Genomic DNA, 15,356 nt, shown 5'->3' on the forward strand with positions numbered 1-15,356 from the left:
CTTACATAAATATTTCCCCAAGTTCCAGACACATGTTGGCGTTGTCAGAACACAATTGGTACTTTACCACATCTTCTGGAATTGTTCTCGACTTAAACATTATTGGCTTGAAGTTAGCAGTATAATTCGTAGGACACTAAACATACAATTACCCTTGGAGCCTTGTATATACCATCTTAATTTACTACCTGTTAACCTCACTAAATTTCAGACTAAATTAGTTCTACATATTCTGACGGCTGCTAAGTGTCTCATAGCACAGTGGTGGTTAAGATCGGAAGCTCCCCCCATTTCTCTGCTATCAGATAAAATTTGGGAAACAAAACGAATGGAGTATTTATCAGCAGTTATAGACAATACTATCTCTATATACCAACGGACATGGCAACCCTGGGAGGTGATGGAATCAGACTCCTCTTCCTCTCAAACTTAATGTCCGATGGCCTTGCGGAACTATTGTACTTGTAAGTTTTTCTTTCTTTGCTCTATTACCCCCTATCTATTATCTCCTTTTTTATTTGCTATTTTCTTTTCCCTTTTGATATTTTATTTTGCTCCTATACTTTTGGGAGACCTGATATATAGGTTACCCATTACTTCTATATACTTCTGGTCTGCTGCCAATTGACATTACAATTTCTGGTTAGATATATTGTTAAAATATAATTGTTTTGACAAACTGCCTTGAATGTAATTACTGTTATGAAATATTTACTTACTAAAGTGAAGAGATTTTGCATCTCAATGTTATACAAATGTTCTTATTGGACTTTTCTCTCTATGTCTGAACATTTCAAGGTACTATTTGAACTACTCTACATATGTTGCAGACCGAGAATATTGAAAGCGTTATTTTCTCAACCTTGTATATTTCACTTAATGTTGATATTGTATGTTTTCTTTTTGAAAATGAAAATAAACAGTTATATAAAAAAATTACAGATTAGACATTCTTATAATATGTCAACAAAAGAAAGATTTTGTTTGCATCTTTTGCACTTTCAAAATAACAGAAAACAAAAAAATGGCATCTGCAAAAGTTTGGGCACCCTGCAGAGTTAATATCTTGTACTGCCCCCTTTGGCAAGTATCACAGCTTGTAAACGCTTTTTGTAGCGAGCCAAGAGTCTTTCAATGCTTGTTTGAGGTATCTTTGCCCATTCTTCCTTACAAAAGTCTTCCATTTCTTTGAGATTTCTGGTCTGCCTGTCACGCACTGCTCTTTTAAGGTCTATCAATAGATTTTCTATTATGTTGAGGTCAGGAGATTGTGAAGGCCATGGCAAAACCTTCAGTTTACGCCTCTTGATGTAATCCCCCGTGGATTTCGAGGTGTGTTTAGGATCATTATCCATTTGTAGAAGCCATCCTCTCTTTAACTTCAGCTTTTTCACAGATGGCATCAAGTTAGCATCCAAAATTTGCTGACATTTTATTGAATCCATGTTTCCTTCTACTCGTGAGATGTTCCCTGTGCCACTGGCTGCAATACAACCCCAAAGCATGATTGATCCAACCCCATGCTTAACAGTTGGACAGAGGTTCTTTTCATTAAATTCTGTTCCCCTTATTCTCCAAACATACCTTTGCTCATTCCGGCCAAAAAGTTCAATTTTAACCACATCGGTCCTCAGAACTTGCTTCCAAAATGCACCAGGCTTGTCTATATGTTCATATATGTTCAAATGCTGATTTTTGTGGTGAGGACGTGGAAGAGGTTTTCTTCTGATGACTCTTCCATGAAGACCATATTTGTACAAGTATCTCTTTATAGTGGAATAGTGTACCACAACTCCAGTGTCTGCCAGCTCTTTCTGGAGGGATTGTGCAGTCAAACGTGGGTTTTGAATTGTTTTTCTCACAATCCTGCGAGCTGTTCTGTCTGATATTTTTCTTGGTCTTCCAGATCTTGCTTTAACTTCCACTGTTCCTGATGACTGCCATTTCCAGAGGATATTGACATCTGAAAACGTTCTGCTATCTTCTTATAGCCTTCTCCAGCTTTGTGAGCGTCAACTATTTTCAGTTTCAGATTTCTAGACAACTGCTTAGAAGAACTCATGGTGCTGATTGTTGGGGCAAGGTCAGATGAGTCTGGGCATTTAAAACCTTTGAGATTGACATCACCTGGTCTTCCCAGATGATGATTGAGAACAATCCATGAAACTGGAAGGTCTCAGCTTTGCAAAGGGGGCAAAGCATGCTATAAATTCTGCAGGGTGCCCAAACTTTTGCAGACGCCATTTTTTTGTTTTCTGTTATTTTGAAAGTGTAAATGATGGAAATAAAATTTAACTTTTGTTGACATATTATAAGAAAGTCTAATCTGTAATTTGATGCCTTTTGGAGATTTTTCCATCTTTCCTTGGCTTCTTTATGCCCATTAATACACATTTTTACCTGGGGTGCCCAAATTTTTGATCCCCACTGTATTCTCTGTTTTATATCACTATCAGTTAGTTACCCACTTGCACACATTTCCCCCAGCCCAATCCCTCTCATTTTATGTGCCAACCCCTTATGTGCCACAATATCACATGCTTGTGAAAAATCAAAATATACGACATCCAGCGATTCATCCAAGTCCAGCCTGGAGCTCACCTCCTCATAAAACTGATCAGGTTAGTTTGACATAACTGATCCCTTATAAATCCATATTTGGAGTCATACATTTATTTTTATTGAGATACTCCATTATGGCATCTTCTAGAAAACCCTCAATTTACATACAACGAGGTTATATTTTACAGGATCCCTTTTTAACCCATATTTGCTATTTTCCAGTCCTGGGGAACATATCTTATCCTTGTATATTAGAAATCAGTTTGAACTCATGTTGACCATGTGATAAATGATACAATGTATTTGGTAGTTTTTTGCCTCTATGACTAAAGAAGCCTACAAAAAATAATAAAATTATAAAATACATGAAAATGTTATGCTCTTCTCAGATCTTCAATATGCCTTCTGTTCATAAGGGAGGCCATACTCTAATCCAAATCCATCAATTAGCAGATCTGATCAGCGACTGGTCACATAGACTTGGGGTCCATCTGGGTCTCTGTCATATTGAAAGGAAGAATAGCATTGTGCACTGCACTAGTCTTGCAGTCAAAAGTAGATGAACTCCTTAAGTAAGAGATTGTGAAAAGAGCCTAAAGGGGCTTTATACTGTATAATCCCATCTGAGAAATGTAACCTCATCTTATAGGCCTCTACATTTCACCATATTTTTAAGGTTTACAAATGAAATCTCTTGTTGCATTGATATTCCTGTATACAGAGTAACAGAATCAATTGGTATGAAGTTTAGATTCCACAAATGTGTAACACAATTACTATAAAAAGCATTTAAAACGACATTCACCATTAGCTATGTCTATCTGAATATATCTGCAAAGTATGACAAGTTCAACCAAGATCAATATGAAAAAAAATCATTACGAAAATAAGAGGGACAGGAAACAATGACTTAAAGAATAAATAGGGGTAGAACAAATAACTGCAGCAGCATAATGCAAGAAGAAGTGTCAGAAGAGATATAACACACAACAATCAAGCCCCATTTCCCCTGGGATGCAGACTCTTACTGCACCCTTCAGAAGCAGAAACGTATGCACAATTTGCTACATTGGTTTGAAAACCATTATCCATACTAACAGCTCAGACATGACGCGACTAATTTAGGACATGTTGGCAAGTGACGTGTGAGTCACAGAATCGCTTGTAATATACGACACATCTCCACCGTCCTACTGCTTGTTTTTCAGCCATCTAGAATACTATAAACATAGTAGAGCACAATGCCAACACTACACATTCAGTTATATCAGTTACATTGCTGCATATCTATCTATCTACTGAAATAATGACAGTACTGGCTTGAAATGACATACCGCATACAGTGAACAGTGTGGGGCAAACATAAATGTTGTTTATCTTTAGATGTCCACTGGTTTTGTGGTGTACGCTGGGTGCACATTTCAGTGCAGTTCAGCTGCTGAACCTGCTTAATGCACCTTTTGGTGTAGACATTTTCATAAAACTCATCTGTAGGGATCTGTAGGGAAGCACTTCGTAGTGGTCATGCATTTATAATTTGTGCTTTTTTTGCGCTTAGGCACAAAAAAGGCACAAATCAGTGCCATAAGGTGCAAATCCACACCAACATTATGCTGGCTTAAAAAAGTGTTCTCAACATAAGTTTTGTATGACACCTGTGGACTTGCGCCTAATTTATTATACTGTGCACACTTTTATGATAAACTAGGTGCAAGTAAAAAATACAATGTAGAAAATCACTTCAGTCACACCAAAATTGATAAATAGAAATAGTGGGTTTTAGATTTGGTGTTTTTTCTTTGACGTTTTCCAGATTCCCCTGTTTTCTTTGTTCACATGACTCAAAGATTTCTATTGAAGAAATAAAAAATAAAAAAATCCCCACTCCAAAAAATAAATAAATAATGCCATTTGGGTTTGACTTTAGTCTAAAATCTGGCCATAGCATTTTTTGAAAAAATACATATGTGTAGTTCTTTGGGGTGTTTTTAAGACCAGAAAAAAAAATGCTGCCATTTTGCAAAAATAGTCTGTTTTAGTCTTGGTGTTTTTCTTTTTTCTTTGTAAAAGTTTGTAAATTACAACCAGTAACATAGTTGAGATCTTTGAGATCATTGGAAAATAATGTAGGGGGGGGTGTTTGTTTTGGTTTACAGCAGGCAAATCTTTGTGTATTTTCAACAATTTCCCAAAATTTCCAGGTAGTGCCTGCAATCAGGTCAGCATCAGCTCAGATCTAGTGCCTAACTCAAGTACCAGCCAAAGCTTCAACTCCTAATTGTATAGATTTCTAGAGCCTTTACAGTTTTATTACAGTTGTAATGTTGGTTTTGTTGTATTAATTAGTTTGTGGCCATTTTATATCCACTGCTCAGAAAAAATAAAGGGAACACTTAAACAACACAATGTAACTCCAAGTCAATCACACTAGAAATCTGTGAAATCACACTGTCCACTCAGGAAGTAACACTGATTGACAATCAATTTCACATGCTGTTGTGCAAATGGAACAGACAACAACTGGAAATTATAGTCAATCAGCAAGACACTCCCAATAAAGGAGTGGTTCTGCAGGTAGTGACAACAGACCATTTCTCAGTTCCTATGCTTCTGTTTTAGGTTTTGGTCACTTTTGAATGCTGGCGGTGCTTTCACTCTAGTGGTAGCATGAGACGGAGTCTACAACCCCCACAAGTGGCTCAGGTTTTGCAGCTCATCCAGGATGGCACATCAATGTGAGCTGTGGCAGGAAGGTTTGCTGTGTCTGTCAGCGTAGTGTCAAGAGGATGGAGACAGGAGAAAGGCCAGTACATCAGGAGACATGGAGGAGGCCGTAGGAGGGCAACAACTCAGCAGCAGGACCACTACCTCCAACTTTGTGCAAGGAGGAGCAGGAGGAGCACTGCCAGAGCCCTGCAAAATGACCTCAAGCATGCCACAAATGTGCATGTGTCCACTCAAACGGTCAGAAACAGACTTCATGAGGGTGGGATGAGGGCCCGTGGTCCACAGGTGGGGGTTGTGCTTACAGCCCAACACTGTGCAGGACATTTGGCATTTGCCAGAGAACACCGAGATTGGCAAATTCGCACTGTGCTCTTCACAGATAAAAGCAGGTTCACAGTGAGCACATGTGACAAATGTGACAGAGTCTGGAGACGATGTGGAAAATTTTCTGATGCCTGCAACATCCTCCACCATGACCGGTTTGGCAGTGGGTCAGTAATGGTATGGGGTGGCATTTCTTTGGAGGGGCCACACAGCCCTCCATGTGTTTGCCAGAGGTAGCCTTACTGCCAGTAGGTATCGAGATGAAATCCTCAGACCCCTTGTGAGACCATATGCTTGTGCGGCTGGCCCTGGGTTCCTCCTAATGCAAGACAATGCTAGACCTCATGTGGCCTGGAGTGTGTCAGCAGCTCCTTCAAGAGGAAGGCATTGATACTATGGACTAACCCGCCCATTCCCCAGACCTGAATCCGATTGAGCACATCTGGGACATCATGTCTCGCTCCATCCACCAACACCACATTGCACCACAGACTGTCCAGGAGATTGCGGATGCTTTAGTCCAGGTCTGGGAGGACATCCCTCAGGAGACCATGCACCACCTCATCAGGAGCATGCCCAGGTGTTGTAGGGAGGTCATATGGGCACGTGGAGGCCACACACACTACTGAGCCTCATTTTACTTGTTTTAAGGACGTTACATCAAAGTTGGATCAGCCTGTAGTGTGGTTTTCCACTTTGATTTTGAGTGTGACTCCATATCCAGACCTCCATGGGTTGAAAAATTTGATTTCCATTGACAATTTTTGTGTGATTTTGTTGTCAGCATATTCAACTATGTAAAGACGAATGTATTTCATACAATTAGTTTATTCATTCAGATCTAGGATGTGTTCCCTTTATTTGAGCAGTGTAGATATTGCTAGATTTTAGGATTGAGGAAGTCAGCCACTATTATCTTCCCTGAATTGTCAATATGCCTGTTTAGGGTAGGGTCACACTTGCCGTATTTTGCTTTGTATTGGCTGCTGCGTATTTTCTTACCCATTGAAGTCAATGGGTAGCAAAATACACATCTGATTTTGCTACCCATAAACTTCAATGGGTAGGTAAATAAGGAGCAGCCAATACGCAGCAAAACATGGCACATGTGATCCTACCCTTAAGTAGGAGGAAGATCTCTTAGGACAAGCCGATGATCATACCACTAAATGTTGGGTTTACTTTTACAAATATACAACATGGTAGAGATATGCAAAAATTGCCTAGTTTCTAATTGGACACTGTCATTCATAAAAACCTTTTATATAATGTAGATAATAACATTATTCTTAACATACAATAGTTAAAAATGTATATTACTCCGCCCCGCCCCCCTCACACACACACACACACACACACACACACATACTATTCAGAACACTGTTTTGTCCCTGCAGTTATTGTCTGCATGTCTCTGCACTGAAACAAAATACATAATGTGAGGGCAGGACAAATAGGGCTCTGTACAGGCTTCTGGCTTGTATATGATCCTGATGTGTGAGCCAAAAGCATATCATAGAACCTCAGTGCACAGAGCCCTGCTTATTCTCAGTGCACAGAGCCCTGCTTGTCCTCAGTGCACATAGCCTTGTTTGTCCTCAGTGTACTGAGCCCTGCTTGTCCTCAGTGCACAGAGCCCTGCTTGTCCTAAGTGTACAGAGCCCTGCTTGTCCTCAGTGCACAGAGCCCTGCTTGTCCTCAGTGCACAGAGCCCTGCTTGTCCTCAGTGTACAGAGCCCTGCTTTTCCTCAGTGCACAGAGCCCTGCTTATCCTCAGTACACAGAGCCCTGCTTGTCCTCAGTACACAGAGCCCTGCTTATCCTCAGTGTACCGAGTCCTGCTTGTCCTCAGTGTATAGAGCCCTGCTTGTCCTCAGTGCACAGAGCCCTGCTTGTCCTCAGTGCACAGAGCCCTGCTTGTCCTCAGTGTACTGAGCCCTGCTTGTCCTCAGTGCACAGAGCCCTGCCTGACCTCAGTGTACAGAGCCCTGCTTGTCCTCAGTTCAAAGAGCCCTGCTTGTCCTCAGTGCACAGAGCCCTGCTTGTCCTCAGTGTACAGAGCCCTGCTTGTCCTCAGTGTACAGACCCCTGCTTGTCCTCAGTGCACAGAGCCCTGCTTGTCCTCCGTGTACAGAGCCCATCTTTTCCTCAGTGCACAGAGCTCTGCTTGTCCTCAGTGCACAGTGCCCTGCTTGTCCTCAGTGCACAGAGCCCTGCTTGTCCTCAGTGAACAGAGCCCTGCTTGTCCTCACTGTACAGAGCCCTGCTTGTCCTCAATTCAAAGAGCCCTGCTTGTCCTCAGTGCACAGAGCCCTGCTTGTCCTCAGTGCACAGAGCCCTGCTTGTCCTCAGTGCACAGAGCCCTGCTTGTCCTCAGTGTACAGAGCCCTGCTTGTCCTCAGTGTACAGAGCCCTGCTTGTCCTCAGTGCACAGAGCCTTGCTTGTCCTCAGTGCACAGAGCCCTGCTTGTCCTCAGTGCACAGAGCCCTGCTTGTCCTCAGTGTACAGAGCCCTGCTTGTCCTCAGTGTACAGAGCCCATCTTTTCCTCAGTGCACAGAGCTCTGCTTGTCCTCAGTGCACAGTGCCCTGCTTGTCCTCAGTGCACAGAGCCCTGCTTGTCCTCAGTGCACAGAGCCCTGCTTGTCCTCACTGTACAGAGCCCTGCTTGTCCTCAATTCAAAGAGCCCTGCTTGTCCTCAGTGCACAGAACCCTGCTTGTCCTCAGTGCACAGAGCCCTGCTTGTCCTCAGTGTACAGAGCCCTGCTTGTCCTCAGTACACAGAGCCATGCTTGTCCTCAGTGCACAGAGCCCTGCTTGTCCTCAGTGCACAGAGCCCTGCTTGTCCTCAGTGTACAGAGCCCTGCTTGTCCTCAGTGTACAGAGCCCTGCTTGTCCTCAGTGCACAGAGCCCATCTTGTCCTCAGTGCAGAGCTCTGCTTGTCCTCAGTGCACAGAGCCCTGCTTTTCCTCAGTGCACAGAGCCCTGCTTGTCCTCAGTGTACAGAGCCCTGCTTTCCCTCAGTGTGCAGAGCCCTGCTTGTCATCAGTGCACAGAGCCCTGCCTGTGCTTGTGCATGAACCATTTTTCTTTATAGGACTTTTTGATAACTTATTTAAGGTATAAAAAGTGACCAAAAATATGCAATTTTGGAATTTTTTTAACGTATACTCCATTGACCGTGCAGTTAAAGTAACATAACATTTTTATAGTTCGGACATTTAGGCAAACGGCGCTATCACATATGTTTATGTTTATTTTTGTTTACATTTTTTTTAAATGGGAAAAGGGGTGCAATTCAAACTTTGGTTAGTGAAGGGGTTAATTGACATTTATTAACTTTTTTTACTTTTTCTTTTTTTTCACTATTTTCGTCCCCATAGGGGACTATAACATGCAATCCTCGGATTGCATACACTTATCAATGATATGCCATAACATAGCATTGATCAGTATTATCTGTGCTCGATTGCTCCAGCCTGCATGGCTGGCTGGGAGCATCGAGCCAAAGATTGTACAGTGAGGAGGCAGGTAAGGGCCCTCCTGCTGTCCCCTCAGCTGATTGGGACATTACGGTTTTACTGCGATGGTCCTGATCAGCTCCGCTAAGCTTTCAGGATCATTTTAGCTTCGTTTTAGATGCCGCAATCAACTTTAAACGTGGCATCTTCGTGATGTGTGATGTTCAGCATTAGACACGGGTCCCAGCGACAGATAGCCGCTGGGACCGACCAGCTATGACCCACGCTCAGCTCTTGAGTGTGCGTCATAGAAGGGGAGAAGGAGATGGGTGTACAAGTACGCCCTCTTTCCCCAATGTATATTACAAATATATATAATGTTATTATCTACATTATATATAAAACTTTTGCAAATGAAGGCACCCATTTAAACAATTTTTACCTTTATCCGTGCCTCAGGCTGTTTAAAAAACCTGCGTATGTATAAACTGTTTAGTTCTAGGCCAATCTTGAACTGGTATACTTTTTATTAAAAAATGTGCACCAAAAAGTGGCGAAATAAAAAAAAATCTATCATATATGTATATGTTATCTGAGATATTGAACAGACCTTTAAAATAGATATTCCCTATGACTCCAACATTTGTATACTAGGTTATACTAAAAATCGCAGCTTAGAAACAAGTTCTAAAATTGCGGTATCACATTTACTATATATGGCAAGGAAACTGATTGCTCAAGAGTGAAAAGCGGACAAACCTCCCACATTCAAGCAATTTGTTAGAAAGGTGGATAATTTTATAAATTAGGAAATAGGGATCTATATTTCTCAAAATACTGGAGAGAGATTTAATTTGATTTTGTCTCACTGGTTAAAAAATAAACAAATATTTTTGTTGCACTTAGCTAGTGTAGGGGTATAAGATAAAATGGAAAAAAAATTAGACTGACATCTATACATATTCCATAACAGTACTAATTAATTGTATGAAAATGATAATTGTAATGGAAATATGTATGCCTTGTTCTGCTTGATAAAAATAATAATAATAAAAAAATTTTTTATCAAATAGCATGTGCACAAGTTTTTTTTTCGTTTTTTTTTGCCACAAAATGCACCAAAATTCTGGTGCGCACACACTACCTTACCCATTGTTCAAAGTGGATCATAAAATATAAAAAAGAAATTGTGTAACAAAAAAAACCCTTGCTTACGTAAAGATTACATTTTCTACTTAAAGGGGTACTCTGGTGGAAAACTTTGTTGTTTTTTTTAAATCAACTGGTGCCAGAAAGATAAACAGATTTGTAAACTAAGTACATAAGAAGAAGAATGAGAGGTCGGCACTCACCGGATTTCCAATTCAGCAGGTTTTATTGCATAATACTCACAGCCATAAGTACAGTTCTAGGGGATACGACGGATGGTGCCATAGGGGGGTACCACAGAGAGGCAACACCAGTGTTTTGCACTTAGTAGTGCTTCAATGGGCCTCTACAAGATTTGTAAATTGCTTTTATAAAACAAGAACTGAATCCTTCCAGTACTTATTAGGGGCTGTATACTACAGAGGAAATTCTTTTCTTTTTGGATTTCTTTTCTGTCTGACCACAGTGCTCTCTGCTGACACCTCTGTCCATGTCAGGAACTGTCCAGAGCAGGAGCAAATCCCCATAGCAAACATATGTTGCTCTGGACAGTTCCTAAAATGGACAGAGGTGTCAACAGAGAGAACTGTGGTCGTGACAGAAAAGAAATCGAAAAAGAAAATAATTTTCTCTGTAGCATACAGCCGCTAATATGTACTGGAAGGATTAAGAATTTTTAATAGAAGTAATTTACAAATCTGTTTAACTTTCTGGCACCAGTTGATTAAAAAAAAGTTTTCCACCAGAGTACCCCTTTAATAGATGGTTCTATGTATGTATATACTAAACATCCTTAACAAAGTGTCTATCATAGCAAAGGATTTGGAGACCAGAAGTTAAACCATAGACTACTCCATTATCAAGACCAGGTTTTCTGTGACAAATTTCAATTCTCTTGTATACTGACTTGTACTTTACCACCACTCCTCAAAGAATTCCATTGTAATGTAATGTTATGCAATCATAGCAAATAGGTTTTATTGTCGCTAGTAAACCAGGTTAAAATTAAGTCAATTATAAGTTGAACCTTTCATGTTCTTATAACATTAAGCCAAAAAAAAAAAATGAAATACCCTTAAAAAACATATTTTATGACTAACATATTATTTTGCTCAGCTCTCAGATGTCTAATGGTTTAAGAATATATCAAAAGGTGTATTCTCAGCTCAAGAGGTTATCCCCAATGCACAGGATGAACCATGAGGGGACCGGTGAGGTTTCAGCCGCTGGGACTTCCGCAATCATAAGAACAGAGGTAAAATGTCCCCTGGAATGAACAGAGTGCACTTTGCATGAACACCTAGTACTCCCCTCATTCTTTATGGGGCTTGTCAACATTGCCAAGCACTGACCTCGGTAATGTTTGTAACCCCATAGAGAAAGAATGTAGCATACACTTCACCAGTTGTGACTTTTTGTTCACTTTTTATTGTGTTTTATTGGGATGTGATGTAGCCACCATCTTGACTCATCGGACAAGATGTGGTGCTGCTGGTGGTCTGATGAGTCCCTGCTCTGCACATACTTTAGATGCTGTGATCAGTATTGGTCACGGTATCTGAAGGGTTAATGGCAGAAGTCAGCGGGATCACTGATGTCCACCATTATCCATGAGTAGTGTTGAGCGAGAATATTCGAAATGCTCATTTTTACCACGAATATCAGCACTTCGCGATCTCGCGAATATTTAGAATATAGTGACATATATTCGTAATTTTTTTAAATGCGAATATATGCAAATATTTATGCTAATATCGGCACTTCCAAACTGGACACTGATCCCTCCCTTCTTTTAGGTGAAAGATATAATTGTGCATGCGCGCTATGCCAATTTCATTAAGAATTTTTGCATGAAAAAATTGAGAATTAACATAGTGAATATGTGAATTTCGCAAACATAGGATGAATATTTGTCCATATATTCACGAAATATCATGAATTCAAATATGGCCCCTGCCGCTCATCACTATCCTGGTCCTGGCTGCTGAGAACAGAAGCTGGCTTGTTCAATCACCATGTCGGGAGAACGTATATGTATGTGTGCACTAAGTACCAAGGCACAGCAACATATCTGTACAGTACATTGTGTGTTCTCTAAGGGTTAAAAGGATTTTGAGTGGTTCCAGAAATAGCACCACACTTCCCCATGGGTTTTGTCTGGTATTGCAGTTCAACTCCATTCAATATTACAAACCTTGTTACCCCTGACTCTCTTATATTTCCCAATCAACTCCATATATCTGTCTCCCCTAAAACTACTGACACCCTTTATTTTCTAAAGCTCGATCTTTAAATAGCCATGGGATAATGTGATTTATGATAATCTGAAGTCAGGATCTTTCAGATTTCTAAGTAAGTTCCAAAATGTGCCTCATAATCATAGATGTCTCTGCTTAGCCATTAAAATAGTGTGAGTTATGCGCTGACTCTGCTACAGGTTTCTGCCAGCAATAGAAACATGTCAGTTTTACATACAGAGGAAAAACAGGGAAGAAATCATATTTTTAGTAACCAGCGTCTTTTTAAAAAAAAAATTTTATTGGGAAGACTGCACAACAGCGTGTACCTGGAGACAAGGTAGATGTCGGCTACGAAAACATCCTTTTGTTTTGTTTCCTTACAGTACTCTTAATCCACATTCAACATGACTAATATTTCTGAAAAGTAATATTCAGTGTGACGTCACATAGTCCAAATGTCACGGTGACATCTGCGTAGGAGCAGGAAGAAGATGGGTGGGGTTTATACGAGGACAAATTAATCATCGTGACCTCGTGTCTCCCATCTTTCCATCCATCAAGTTAAAGGCATGCAATTCCAGGTTTACCTTATATCACCTGGTCATGTATCTAGGGAACATAGCATTGTTTGAGCACCCTTCAATGCCGTGATGGACAGACTAATCACTTTGGGTGTAAGTCTAATGGGACTTACGTGTATTATCCTTTTCATGCAAATGTTATATTCCAAAGAAAGTTCCGGTTGTTGCAGACATCTTACAGTCAGCTGTAATCTCAGCATCACCATGTCTGATACATGTAAGTTACTTGTGGCATTGCTATATAATACACACAAATACCGCAGTTCCCAGACACAAAGCTGCCAAGGTAAAGAATAGGTAAAAATCTTACTTTCATGATTCTTTTGATGCGTTCACTCAGTCCAGCCATCGTTCACATTCTCCCATTCTTCTTTGCCTTCATTCTCCATGGAGCCCCCACCTTTATCGGGCCCTTTTCTACATCTGGAGTTTCTAAGTGCTAATTACTCAGTGGGAGTCCTGTGGCTGCTTTACTGCTTGTGTAACGGGGACTGTACTAGGATTAACCTTCCTTCTCTGTGCAAAGCTAGCACCCATAGCAATCTCCTCCTTCACACAAAATAAAGGGGACCGGCTACACTCACTACATTTGCAAATCCTTCTCAGGATGCTCAGACTGCTTTCCTGGAGCCCTCTTGTCCCTTCCACGGATCTGGGATTTTTCACCCTCTACAGAGCTTCTTTAACAATGGCAAGGAATAATCACTATTTATGCCAAGTGTAAATGTGAGAATTCCAGCGTTCCATATTCTGTCTCTAGATCTGAAGTACAGCTGCCTCCAGCTTTTTTGTTAACTAAAGTCATGCTGAAAGGCAAGTGATCACTAAAATGTATGTGGTACAGATGCTAGGAAGCACTTGCTCACTACGATATATATATATATATATATATATATATATATAAGCTTTGCAGTCTTTGAAGTGTGTGAGTGGGTATATATATATATATATATATATATATATATATATATGATGAGGGTCAGGGAAAGATGGCATTAACCCCTTGTGTTTGTGACGCCAGGGCGTGGTTTATCCTCTACACCACCCAAAGGAATACCGCTGGATCCTGGGCTAGGCACGGGGGCAAATATTGACTCTGACGTCAAGTTACGGAACAATGACAGCTTTACTGGGTCAGACAGGTGTAACAGTCTATACAGCTTGGCTAGGCCCAAGGAGGTGACCAGTGACTTTAGAGACCTTAGGGCTTGCTGGGACTTATAGTGGACTTGGACAATTTGGATGCAGGCCATGCTGACTTGAGACAGGATGACTTTGACTGACTTGACTATGACAGACTATGACTGTCTTCACCCCTTCTGTAGCTTACCAGGCTTTGACTTGACCTGTGGGGCAATGGACTTGAGAATCTGTGGCTGCTTGACTGACTTTAGGCCTCCTGGACTCCAGAGACACACCTAGGACTTGACCTTACTGCAACTCAGCATACAAGAGAGAGAGAAAGAGCAGAGGCTCCACCCAGGGCTTATATGATGGATACTCTGGAGTGGTCCCATAGGTCACCCTTAGGTAACATGGTCACTGAAACCTCACTGGGTTACAATCTCATTACAAATGGTTAATTCCATGTGAACTGTTCTTAAAGCTATAACACATTTTATATACAATACACAGCATAACATAGGCATAGAAGTACAGGAACAAGGAGAAACATGTGCAGGGGGCCCAGGGGACACTGTATGGAGGCTGCCTGACAGGGCAGCAAGGGTACAGGGGTGCAACTCCTGCACTGGGCCACCATAAACTCCCCCTCTTAACAACAGCCATCCTCAGCGCCCAGTCCTGGAGGGCAGACGACATTAAAGTGGGCACTGGGGCCTAGCGATGACAACAGTTCCTGGGGACTTTATTCCGAATGTCTTTCACAGGTCTGGGGACTAAATAATAAACAGTTGGGGATGAGTATGTGTAACATTGATGGGAATGTCCTTTACATGCTCCTTTGTTTAGGATATTAAGAACTGGGATTATGAACATGTGAGATTTATGAGTCTTTTAACTGCATACACAACACATTTAAAGCGGATCGGGCTGCCGGAGGCATTTTACCCGAATGCCTTAACTGCTGGGGCCCTTTGGCACTAGCTACTTCTCCCCAGAACACTCTACACATTTTAGACTATATTACAAGATTACCATTATACATGGAAACTCTGTCACTATACGTGTTTTACTTTTGTTTAAGGGGAACCCTCTGGCCAGTAGAGTACCCTGTACACGATGGACAGAAAAAATGGTTGGACATTTGAACATTTGACATTGACTGATTATTGTGGACTGGAATATATTT

The 15,356-nt window shown here is 41.1% G+C and overlaps 1 protein-coding gene across 1 annotated transcript in view; it reads right to left on the reverse strand.

Moving 5' to 3' along the window:
• The window catches only part of NOS1 (nitric oxide synthase 1), a 327,182-nt gene extending 313,659 nt beyond the window's left edge, over window positions 1-13,523 (reverse strand). Inside the window, exon 1 of the mRNA XM_056536921.1 lies at window positions 13,356-13,523. The gene's annotated coding sequence lies outside the window, so the exon portion shown is untranslated. The remainder of the gene's footprint in view (window positions 1-13,355) is intronic.
• Between the last annotated feature and the right edge of the window lie 1,833 nt (window positions 13,524-15,356).

The sequence above is a fragment of the Hyla sarda genome, chromosome 1 (genome assembly GCF_029499605.1).
Source record: "Hyla sarda isolate aHylSar1 chromosome 1, aHylSar1.hap1, whole genome shotgun sequence".
Taxonomy (NCBI): domain Eukaryota; kingdom Metazoa; phylum Chordata; class Amphibia; order Anura; family Hylidae; genus Hyla; species Hyla sarda.